This window comes from Triticum aestivum, chromosome 3A, assembly GCF_018294505.1.
Source record: "Triticum aestivum cultivar Chinese Spring chromosome 3A, IWGSC CS RefSeq v2.1, whole genome shotgun sequence".
NCBI classification, from domain to species: Eukaryota; Viridiplantae; Streptophyta; class Magnoliopsida; order Poales; family Poaceae; genus Triticum; species Triticum aestivum.
Genome location: NC_057800.1, coordinates 183,450,770 through 183,463,772, shown reverse-complemented (window position 1 = coordinate 183,463,772; position 13,003 = coordinate 183,450,770). Strand labels below are relative to the sequence as shown.

Here is a 13,003-nt window from a genome sequence, read left to right as displayed (position 1 = left end):
GGCTCACTCCGGTGAAGAGAGAGTCGGAGGAGCTCGGGCCGCGCGCCATCAAGCTCGAGGCCGACGCGCCGCCATGTCGAGGCGTGATCGGCCCCGAGGACTACCTCCCTCCGGGGCAGGAGGAGCACCTCGAGCGCGTCATCCTGGAGCAGTCGGCTAGGGAGCAGGAGGAGGCCGAAGAGCGCCGCCGCTGCAAGCTCGAGTACGAGCACATGTTCCTCCATGTTGGAGTATAATGTCCGGCCCCCTCTCCCAGATTGGTCTTTTGGTTGCATTGGCTAGAGCATGCACTTCTATATGGTATCAGAGCCAAGAGGTCTTGAGTTCAAGACCCTGCCAACGCAGTATTAAATAAAACGATTCTGCGGCCTACATCGATCCCACGTCTAAGAACTAAAATAGCCAAGACGTGAGGGTGAGTGTTGAAATATATTGCCCGCCTCACTCCATCAGTTCGGACTTTTGGATGAGTTGGTTGGAGCATGAATTCAATATGGTATCCGAGCCAAGAGGTCTTGAGTTTAAGACCCTGCCAACGCAGAATTAAAATAAAAAGATCCTGCGGCCTACACCGATTCCATGTCTAAGGACTAAAATAGCCTAGACGAGAGGGGAGGTGTTGAAATATATTGTCCGTCCCCCTCCATCAGGTTGGACTTTTGGATGAGTTGGATGGTGCATGAATTCAATATGGCTCGGATACCATATTGAATTCATGCTCCAACCAACTCATCCAAAAGTTCGAACTGATGGAGTGAGGTGGGCAATATATTTCAACACTCCCCCTCACATCTTGGCTATTTTAGCTCTTAGACGTGAGATCGATGTAGGCCGCAAAATCGTTTTATTTAATACTGCGTTGGCAGGGTCTTGAACTCAAGACCTCTTGGCTCGGATACCATATTGAATCATGCTCTGATACCATGTAGAAGTGCATGCTCTAGCCAATGCAACCAAAAGACCGGTCTGATAGAAGAGACTAGGCAGCACATTATACGTCAACACTCCCCCTCGCGTGTGATTCCCTCAGGCCTAAATATGGACCGAAAGTGGGCTGCAATTTAATTGCGTCGGTCGGGTCTTGAACTCGAGACCTCTTGGTTCTGATACCATCTAGAAGTGCATGCTCTAGCTAATGCAACCAAAAGATCGGTCTGATGGATGAACTGGTTAAGTGCATAAACTTACAACCAACAGGTTCAGGGTTCAAAACCTAGTAAACACAATAAATAATTGCGGCCTGCCCCCGTTTCCGCTGCCCACGTCATATAGCTCCAATGGAGCATAGACGTGAGGGGGAGTGTTGGAGTATAATGTCCGTCCCTCTCTCTCAGATCGGTCTGATGGATGAACTGGTTAAGTGCATAAACTTACAACCAACAGGTTCAAGGTTCAAAACCTAGTAAACACAATAAATAATTGCGGTCTGCCCATGTCATATAGCTCCAAAGGAGCATAGATGTGAGGGGGAGTGTTGGAGTATAATGTCCGGCCCTCTCTCTCAGATCGGTCTTTTGGTTGCATTGGCTAGAGCATGCACTTCTACACTCCAGACGGGCGTAGCGGCGTCGCAAGCGCACGAGTCCAAGGAGATGGACCTGCGCTTCATGAAGGCGGAGCGGGCGAAGTTCTTCATCGACCTTGACTCCTTTGACTCCGATTGAGCGCCGCCGCTAGTCTGCTACCGCACAAGCTCCAGTGAGCTCCATTTTGTGTAGTGTTGTGGTAGCGTAGGTCCGGCGTAGCTCCGGCGAGCTTCTATGTAACATATCTATGATGTGTACGAACGATCTGCCCCTCTGTGAAGAAGAATGATCTATGCTCCGGCGAGCTTAAGCTTAAATTTCTCGTGCGAAATATGTTTTTTAAAATTTTACAGTTTTGAATACAGTTTCTCATCTGCCACGGCGATTTTGAGACTATATACACGCCCCCGCGTGAACTGTAAACTTCGCAGAATAGGGGGTCTGCTAGAGATGCTCTAACCAAACATACTAGTGTCTTGCGAAGAAGTAGAGGCTTCTATAAGTGCACCAACCAGTCATCACATCAATCTAGAAGGGTGGGAGATGGTTGAGCTAAAAAATTAGGCTTTGCACTCGTGGGAAAAAGGGTTTGTACATCGTCCTGTAGTACAGCTTCTGCATGCATACTATCTCCATGGACCTGAATACCTGAGCGTGTCATCGTGCACTGAAGCTCCATTGTTCGTGTAAACACGAAATAAAACAATTGTCTATTACTCATACGAATAATTCTGGTCACAAGTTGCACTAGGGTAAAATCGTATTTTCAGGTTTCGTTTACCACCATTAGTAGTTAATATGAAAGGAAATATCACAAAGGAAATACAATTTAGATTTGGTGTTAGATAAGGTAGGAAAAAAATTAATGTCAAATAGGAACCAAATTTAAGATAGTGCTCCCCAGCAAAAAAAATTAAGATAGTGCTAAATAAAGAATTCTCTCAAAGAAAATAGTTGCCAAGCTGGCCCATTTACCCCATGTCTTGTGTGATTTGGGCATCTATTCCGACAAATGCTATGTATCACGGGAGCAACTAGTTAACGAGCGCTCCTTCGGGAGCCTCGCAACGATCTGCGCCACTTGGCGCGCTCTCAGCTATTCGTCATGTGTCGCGCTCTGGACGCTCCCTTCGGATTTTTTTTCCGCACGCGTTTTCGGCTTTTTAAACGGATTTTTGGGTTTTTTTGACGTTTTGGTTTTCCCCCGGTTTTCCTTAGCTTTTCGATCAAAAAAATTTGAAAAAAAAAATTTTTACGCGAAAAAACGTAGTGGTTCGACCTCCCAAAGGTTAAAGAAAGACATCGGTATTAAGACCACTGCCTCCGGATGATGATATGTCCCAACCATCTATAGCCCATGATTCGTTACTCGGGAATTCGGAGAGGTCAGATGAGATAGATGGGTGTGTTCAAAATGGAATGATCCCCTTTTCTCATGTTTGCATTTTTGTTGTCCACAAATAAATAAAGAGTCCGAAAAGACGTACGCATAACAGACTCGGTATCTAGGTCAATGGGTTTAGTGGAGAGAAATGGAATAAAAAATTCCCGGTTTCTTGACTGTTTCTGAGATTATTTACCTTTATTTACATGAAGATGCACGGTCTCTTACACTTTTCCTAGCTTAAGTTGGCTGATTGGTAAACAAACGGCTCTGCAGCTCCGTTCGCTTCGGCACCACTCCCTTGCTTCTTGTCGAGGTCGGTGCCAACAAACAAGTCCCTACACTTCAATTTCTCGTTGTTGACACGGTTTACACTTGACTTCATTCAAACTGACACTTATGTATCTATCTAGGCAGGCGGGCACTTAACCAAACTCAGGTTGACACAAACTATACAAAAGTCTTAATTAGGGTGTGTTTTTCCGATCAACCCAAAACTCCGAACAGAACCGATGTAACTGATGCTTATATTCGAAATATGACAAGCAAGAAACCTACTATTGCCGTAAACAAAAACCCAAACATTAGTAACTAACAGATCTTTCCTATTCTAACTATTTCCCTATAAACCATGATTGATATACCAATCAAAAAAGAGTATAACACTATCCTGGCATAGGCAGCAATAGCAGCTGAGAGCTGAACTGCTGTATTAGCTGGCTGCTTTGTTGTCTCCTCCATTTCCTTATTTAGTTCCCGCAGAAAGAGATGCGCCATAGTATCCCTCGGGCATGGGCCAACCACCAAGGCCAGGAACTAGAACAACTCGGTACTTTCCACCATCCACAACCCTTGATTTCTCATATTTGTGCAATGGCTGTTCTGGCAAAGCCAACAAGCCTTCGCTCAGAAGCTCTTTCTTCATCTAAGCTTTTAGTAACATTAGCTGTCATCAATAGGGTGGAACGCATTAACCAGTAGAAACCTTGCTTCAAGGTAGATTCTTACATGTTTGGAGTTTTGTCTGGATCCAGGTACCTCAACTATTGGCCTTACATGACCTGACATGGGTATTCCCTCTTTCTAGTCCCACTCTTCTCCAACAGAGCTCCCTCTTACCGTACGTGCGACTCTCACCGCATACGGCTCGCACAAAGACTCCAAAATCCATCCCGAGCTTTTTATTCCACCTCTCCCTCCTCTCCAATCCTCGATCAAACTAGCCTTCCCCAGCTGTTCCTATAGAACACAAGTCTTTCTCTAAAGCACGACCTTCCGATTGGACTACGTCTGGTCTCTATCCTTTTTATTCCAAAAATGGGTCCTCGATCAAAATGATCTGGTGTCTATGTCCATGCCTGAGGTTGGTAAACCCTATATCTATTGCGGGGTGGTTTGAGGAAGGGACAGCTTGTAACACTAAAGACTAAAGCTAGAACATCTATAGTGACAGACGAGGGCGAATCGTAACTAGAAGAAGGCCTCCGAACTGCTTCAAATCAAGAAATTGTGGGGAGCTTTTGGTCAAGTCTTGGAAGGGACTCCCATCCCAGAGTGTGAAAGCTCTCGGGAGAAGGGAATCGACAACACAACTGGAGTAGACGCTCAAGCGAAACATTCCACTTATCGAAGAAGGGATACGGGTATTTCAAGTTCAAGAAGTAGGCACTGATCCCAAAGAATGTAGTGAAAATCTAGGCTAGGAGGAATGCATCAGAGCCGAAATAGAGATTTTAGGCGCAATAGAAAGGAATGTTGTCACCGGGGCGGGTGAACCCTCATAGATATCAGGTGCCCACATATATAGAGTCAAAAGAGAGATTGAGTCTGAGGGAGAGGGGGGTTTCTTGGGGCTCGAGAGATTGAATAGATAGGGCCCCACAAGTTGTTAATTCGCCACTGGGGAATTCACACAAAAGGGAAGGACTTATTCTCAACGAAAAAAGTGCTCTCTGAACCCAGAAGTCTTAGCTCCCGACCCTGGGCTACTGGGGAAAGTAAACAGGCGAGTAACTGAAGAAATGAATGCAAGCCTCTTGGCTCCGTTCTCTATTCCTTTTAAAGTTGCTGATGCGAGCTACCGAACAAACAAGATTAGTACAAAAAGCCACAACTAGCACTAGCTTTCGTGATTGCTTCTTTCTACCTTTCTCACTCCGGTAATTGCTCCTTCTCCAAAATATCACTACGGACAAGATGAGCTAATAGAAAAAGTTAGGGCAACAGATGATAGCGACTCTCCAGACTCGAACTGGCATAAGCGGATCGGATCAAACGAAATTAGCCTTTCTTCCATCAACAGGAATCGAGACTCAATATGCCCACCTTTTTGGTGTATCCGTAGCTTTAAAATACTTAGGTATCCCAATTCACCACAGGAAGCTCCTAAATAAGGAATCCCGGGGGACGCTTTTCTAACTGGTTTAGCCTCTAGAGTGGGGAGGAAGAACACCCTCTAGACCAGGATAACTTACTAATTCAATTGACAAAGCGTCCTATTTGCTAGATTTCTAGTCGTTAGCTCTTAGTGAAGACGAATTGCTATCATCTGCGGGCGGCCCTCATTATTGAATTTATCCGCCTTCGATGGTTCATTCTGACTCCTAGCTTAGCTGGAAAGCTTTTGCTTGTATCTGGCAGTGGGCGTAACATCCATCATACTCAAACAGAAGAAGGTTTGCTTATCTAGCTCCTCTCCATTTTTCATATGGAAAGGGAAAGCAGTGCCAACTTATTGGAATTTTGCATGGCATATTTTCCAACCTTCATTCCTGCTATTCCAGGCTCTAGTGGGCACCAATACCACTGGCATGAAGTGCTTGCAAGATGTTTTTTTCATTTAGAAGTTTGCACCAACCCATACTCTTCCTCTATATCGAATGACCCCATTATGCAATGAATATTTGCTATTCTTGTGAGTGCTCAGGACTGCCAATTCAGATAGTAAATTCTGGGTGAATGTGTCTTTGCTGTACCCTGCAACAATATCAGTGAGCCATTGTGGTTGACAGGAAGTAATGGCATTGAGTTCATCTGGCTCATGTAATCTAGATAGTGGTGCATCAGCTGCTTTCCAAAAGAAATTGAAACTATCATGCCTGAGACTAGCCAATAGAAGAAAGAGCCACAAGCAAGCCATAGCAGCATCCTTTTTCTTCGCTTTCTTCAACAATGCGAATCTACCTATCCAAATCCTCTGACACTCCTTTTCAGCTGCTATTTGAATACATGTTCAGATGCAAAAGAGCTCGACTTCGAGTATGGTCTTGTTCTTAACTGCTTGAGAGAACGCATATATCCCCTTTTTATTGCTAAACCTCCACAAGCCTTCCCATGCTCGCTAATTGAACCGTCCGTCTTCATCTTAATCCATTCGTTTCCCGGTGGTCAACACACAATAGAATATGTTTGTTTTTGATCGGATTGAGACAAAAGTACCATTTTTTAGGATGTTCGCCGATTCTTCCTCTTCTTTCTCTCATAAAACTGGAGATACTAGCTTCTAATCTGCATATTTTTGCAAATCCTTTTCCATTTGGATTTTGGATGATGCAGAAGGGCCAACATCAGAGGATCAATTGAATAACCAACTCTCCCGCCCCGCTGCCGCTACTGCTCGAAAGCCTTTGGATCCCCTACAGGGCTGTCATGAGCCCCTACAAGGAGTCAAAATAAAGCCGAAACCAGATACAGGAAGTGTTGACCCGGATCAATTGAGTGCCAAAGATACTCGGCTTCCTCTTCATCAAGTCACGAAATTCGACCCTTAGTTAGCAGCACCAAAACTAGAGCAGGCCCAAGACAAGCAAGAACAGTCAGTCAGCACCGATCAGGCAGGAAGCAGACAGTAAGCTAAGAATACTGGAAGACGCCTTTGACACTTCCTCCAGGTGGAGTTGATTAACACTCTCATGGTTGGTCGATGGAAATAGCAAGACGAGACAGACATGATAATCTGAGAAATATATGTGGTGATCCCTTAAGCAATATCTAAGAATTCAATGTGTCCAAGATTCAATTGATCGGTTGAAGCCAAGGTCTCGAGCTAGTCCATCTTCCTATATGATATTCATAGATACCTTCGCTATTACAGTAATGCAATTCTCCACTGAACCCATTGACCTAGGTACCGAGTCTGTTATGCGTACGTCTTTTCGGACTCTTTATTTGTTTGTGGACAACAAAAATGCAAACATGAGAAAAGGGGATCATTCCATTTTGAACACACCCATCTATCTCATCTGACCTCTCCGAATTCCCGAGTAACGAACCATGGGCTATAGATGGTTGGGACATATCATCATCTGGAGGGAGTGGTCTTAATACCGATGTCTTTCTTTAACCTTTGGGAGGTCGAACCACTGAACCTATTTCTTTGACCTTGGGACTGATAGATAAGAAGGCAAGGCAGAAGAACCAATTGAATCGCGGAGAACAGGTAGCTCCGGCATGTGAACTTGTCGAGGGGAATTTTTCCAACTAGACCGATAAATGAGAAAAAGTACCAGTCATACCAAGAACCAAAGGCGCCAGCTTTCATTGATATATATACCGTATCTTTTAGCTGAAAAATTTATGAATAAGAACCGGCTCTGGGAGGAGGGGTGGCGCGACAGAGCAATGAAAAGCTGGGATCTTTCCTTATTGTAGGGAGGATCCATAAGATCTGAATGCGTATTCTCCCACGAAATTAATAACGATCCACCCGTCGCCCACCCTAGAAATGGTTCATAATTTCTCATAATTTCCATGAAATTACCCATCCCTGATATGAGTTCCAGAATCGCAGCATCACCTTGTGTGATACTCAACAATGTCATAGTCCCACAACAGCCTAACTGGACACTTGCGAGTAGATTCCCATACACGTATCTGTAACCCACAGACGTATTATCCATTATGACAAGGGCTTTAGTCTTCATCGCTAGAGCATTGATACCCCTATGCGTCCGGAACCAGTGCAATTGGTGTGATAGTTCGTTATGCAAGTGTTGTATCGTTGTGTTATATTCAGGAATACGACGATCAAAGACTCCTTTATCCCAAAATATTTCCTTCATCGTTCTTAAACACATGAGATGATTCAAATATGCCATATGGGGACTTGTCATATTTAGAATCTTTCTGCGGTCTGCTCTGTTTACTGTTCTTTCGTACTCTCTTCTCTTTACCACGCGATAGGTCAGCGAAGCGTGAGCGGGTGATCCGAAGTAAAGGCCAAACACTTCGGCCTAAGGGGAATCCATGAGAAAGCCCATATTGTTCGTGGCAATGGAACATTCCTTTCCACTTTTTTGAATGGAGATCACTGACGAGCACTCTTGCGCAAATAAAGAGTAAAGGTAGGAGCTATGAAGCTGTCCCGGGTAGGAAAGGATCCCTTTGAGTTCATATTGCTGCAGGAGAAAGAGAAGGGCACAGAGCTTCTATATACCACTGGATTCCACCAGACTGTTGTTGTATGTTGATGATATCAAACTGACTGGTGATTACTCTGTTACCATATCGCTGATCAAGTGTCGCCTTCATCAATTATTTGCAATGAAGGCGCTGACGCGCCCTAAGCCTTTTCTTGGCTTGGAGGTCGCACATTCTCCTCGTGGATATTTGGTATCCCAGAAAAGAGAATCCATGGCATGGCTATTCACTCAATCAAAAGAGAAGGTCATAATCTGGAAACTATTCTAACACAGAAGGGTTCTACGGGCGAGGGCATTATTGATTTCAACCTAATAGGGCTACTCTAAAACCTACTGATTTATCATTTATCTTGCTCGACGATCAAAGACACATTAAAAACCTCTCAATAAATCCCTTCTTAATACGAAAAAGAAAAAGGGGTGATGATGTGAGGGAAACGATAAAGGATGAGAGAAACGCATGTAGGATTAGGTTAGAACCTACTCTTTATTTCTGAAGATAGGAATTCCAGATAAATAGATCCGCATTCAAGTTTTAGGCTTGTGTCCTTTCATCTAGAATGGCTGCTGCTTGGTCTTCTGTGAGCGACGCATTTTCTCTTTTCTTTCTTTTGTGAAAGTCACGGTTTTTTTCCGCGAGAGTCGCGATCGTGCCTTTTGGAAACGAAAAAAAACGCGTTTTTTGTTTTTTTTTCTTTCGCGGGAGTCACGGTTTTGTTTCCACGAGAGGCACGGTTGTGCTTTCGTGAGAGTCACGGCTGTGCCTCTCGGAAAAGGGAAAAACAAAACACGTTTTTTTGTTTTTTTTATTTCGCGAGAGTCACGGTTTTGCTTCCACGAGAGGCATGGTTGTGCTTTCGCGAGAGTCACGGCTGTGCCTCTCAGAAAGGAAAAAAACGTGTTTTCTGTTTTTTTCTTTCGCGAGAGTCACGGTTTTGCTTCCGCGAGAGGCACGGTTGTGCTTTCGCGAGAGTCATGGCCGTGCCTCTCAGAAACGAAAAAAAACGTATTTTCTGTTTTTTTCCTTCCACAAAAGGCACGGGCGTGATTTTCGTGAGAGGCACGGGCGTGCCTATTTCGGAAAAGGAAAAAAACGTGCTCCCTGTTTCGGTTTTTTCGCCCGATTTTTTTTGTCCGTTTTTTTTCGTGAAAAAAAAAATTCGTCAAAATCTATCAACATGAGATCTAGCTTTGAAGATCTCGACGCGAGGAATCCAATAGTGAAAACGGTTCGAGATTTGAACGCACGGTTTAAAAGATAAAACGTTTTGAATAAACGGATCTACGGAAAAAGGGAAAACTTCAGGTTGCGACAAGTGGCATGCTGCATGTGTGCCACTTGTCGCGACCCGGAAAAGTGGAGTGTTTTTTGCAATAAGTACTCCTTAATTAGTGATTTCGATGTATCACTCGTTATAAGTGGTTGCCTGAAAAAAAACTAATTACAAGTGGTACAATATTGATCGCCCAAGCAGCCCTTCTCATGGGCCAACCCATCAGCGTGGCTATCCGGCGGTACAGTAAACCATCTATAACAGAGCTCACGGCTGTTTTGGGACCTTCGCCTAATTTTGGGAAGGTTGTGACCATTTTCTTATCTTTTCTTTGTTTCTCTACTTGTCCTTCTCTTTCTATAATCTATTCTCTCTGTAAACTAATATAAATACGGAGGGAGTATTTTTCTTTTTCCATTTTTAATTTCCATGTTATATTTTTTTTCCTTCTCATTTTCCTTCTTCATTTCCCTTTCTCCTTTTTCCATTTGTTTTATAAAATTCATGAATATTTTTAAAATTCTCTGAAAATAACTAAATTCATGAACAGTTTTAAATCCGTGAATAATTTTTGAATTCCCAAATATTTTTTAATTTGTGTATAATTTATATTTGGGATTTTTTAAAATTCATGACCTTTTCCCAAATTGATGAACATTTCATGGTTTTGCAAACAAATAGCGGGAAAAAACATATCCTTATGCGCAGACCATAAGCCCAAGAAAGATAACTTGCGCAAAAGCAAGAAATTTGCATCATCTTAGCCCATGTCGTACTTCTGTGGAAAACTAAAGCATGGTTGAATGAACTTCATAGCTTCCCGTACTCAAAGATGACATGAATGAGTTGATAGTGTTAGAAAATAGATATAAACATTTTGTCCAAAATAGGTACTACCCTTCAAGAATAGGTTAATTGTATACAAAAAGAGGAAAATATTCAAAACTCGTTTAAAAGGACAGATGATTGCAACTGAGATACTCTCGGTGCCTCTAGAAGCACAATCTTTAATTAGGCAACCCAGAGAAGCAAAAACCGCGCCTAGGGTACTCAGGGTAGGTTAATGATAGTAGTACTTATATAAGGTAGATTAATGATAGAAGTACTGATGCACAAACATTATTCGGTGAACAAATAAGGAAAAGTGAACAAATAGCAAACATATACATATTCGGATTACTAAGTGTTGACAAACCGCAAAGTATAAAATAAATAACCTAGGTATAACCTAGGTATACAACATTCCTTTCTCTACAGATTGCAACCTAGCTACCATTTGTTGTTATTGCAGAAATAAGAAAGTATCGAAATGATAAATGGATAAACCTGCGATGATCGTATTCAAGGCACAAACTAATAAAATTGGGAAAAACTTAGCGGAACACATGCTAGTATGCTACAGGATTGTGGCCTCAGAACAAGATGATACTAAAAAGCTTAGGGTCCTCTTTTGCTTTTCTAGTTTTATCCTTTTTCAACCATGTGTCAGAGACATACATATTCAAGCAAAGAACCTTTTTTATTCAGGGAGTAAGCTGTTTGTGCCATCAAACTGATGTATTACCTATATTTGAGGGTGCCTAAAATCAGGCTGAGCATGGTCCATGGCTTCTGAACTTGTTTTATATTCCTCCTCCTAATGGTTGATGGTTGTTGGTATCATAACCTCCTTTTTCTTCCTTGCCTTCCATGGTGATTGGCCTTCTGTGGCACAACCATGGAACAAACATTCAACTTTCAGTGCAAGCAATACAGAATTTTATCAAATCCAAGTTTAGTTCCATCAACCACAACTTTTGATCCAATAAAATTTAATTCCATCAACCATAATTTTTAGTCCAACAAAACTGATATTTAAATACCTAACAAACAAACAAACTCTCCACTTGATTAATCACGGAACTGTACTAAAATCCTCGGAGGAAAACACACAAAATCAAATATGGGAAGCCAAGATGGTACCTTCCACTTGCAGCTCCAGGCAGAGGGAAGGGACGCATCGGTGCCACGCCGGTGACGACCCTCCAACCGTAGCCGCATACTGCAACTACGATATCGGTATAGAGAAAGTGTGTTGCGAACGTGCAAGGTCAAAGTGGATGATCCATGACCCGACTGTCGTGACATCCCCTCTTCTTGTGGATGGTTGCGGCCAAGTGGATGATGAACGGTGGATGCGAGGGGTGCGCTCAGATCCCGGACGAGCTGCAATATGGCGAACAAAATTAGTCACACGCGCGCACACACACAAAGAGATGAGGGTAACGAATTCACCTCGCAGTGGCTTATCTAACCCAAGGCGGCGGGGTCATCTTTCCTTCACTGCTCGTGACGAACCGAGTTGGGCAGGGGATTGAGGTGGCGGCCTCATCGGGGGATAAACGGCGTGGGAGGAGGCTGGGGCCCTCTAGGAGGCTGAGGCCCTCTAGGATAAGTGGCCGGGAAGGGGAGCGAATGAGCACGGGTGGATGCATGGATGGGGCGGCGGCTAGGGTTCTACCACTAGGGTTGTACGGGAGGTGCTGCATTTTATGTATATGCTTATATGTGAAATGAGATGAAATGACAAAAATGCCATGGTAGGGGATGGGATATTACAATTTATTGCAATTGGAATTTTATCAGACGCTTGAGATTTATCAGGTAAATATCGAACGACTCATGGTGATTCTGCCCGAAATCGGATGGTCAGGATCGGTAGGCCAAACAGAGCTAACAGTCCATATACTCTAATTACTGTGAGGGCCTAGTTTTACTCAGCTATCATACTATGGGATTATTGAGGAATATAAGCCTCTCTTTTAGGGTATCTACAACATGAACTCCTAAAATGAACTATCTATTTATCTGCGGACACGTCCATGGATAGTGATACAGGAGCCGACCATCCAACCCTAGAGATCAAAAATTGGGACACATTTCAAAAGTAATTTGTATAAATAGGGCAAATTTCATGTGAACCAGGCAATTGTTATTTACAGCGGACCAATTCATTACACTTTCAACATATCTTTACTAAATGTAAGTAGAAGAAACTTTTTTTAACGTAGTCTACATCTTCGCTGGGCGTGGCGGCATCCATTTTGCACGTCATCTCTTCCCCATGTCTGGCAACCTCAATAGTCATGATCCCTGTGAAGTGAAGCTGTGAGAGGGGAAGAGTAAGACATGGGGCACAACCCACATGGGACACCATATGTGCCCACGTCCCATGTCCTACTCTTCCTTGTCAGAGTCCGCCTTATCGGTGGCGCCAGATGTGGACGGGCCAGCCTTTTAGTCCTTGTGGTGGGGCGCAAACCACGGGGTGGTGCAGCCAAAGCAGAGAATGCGACGTCCTCGGTTGCATGCGCCTTCTCTTCATCTAGATCCGCTTCGATCTCCGTGAACAAGGCGTCT

The 13,003-nt window shown here is 43.6% G+C and overlaps 1 long non-coding RNA gene across 1 annotated transcript; it reads right to left on the bottom strand.

The window, feature by feature from the left end:
• Positions 1-10,855: 10,855 nt before the first annotated feature.
• On the bottom strand, positions 10,856-12,098 carry LOC123058217 (uncharacterized). Its single transcript, XR_006427094.1, has 3 exons — positions 11,879-12,098; positions 11,567-11,809; positions 10,856-11,308 (listed from the first exon to the last, which is right to left on the bottom strand). It is a non-coding gene; the product is annotated as an uncharacterized lncRNA (long non-coding RNA).
• Positions 12,099-13,003: the final 905 nt, after the last annotated feature.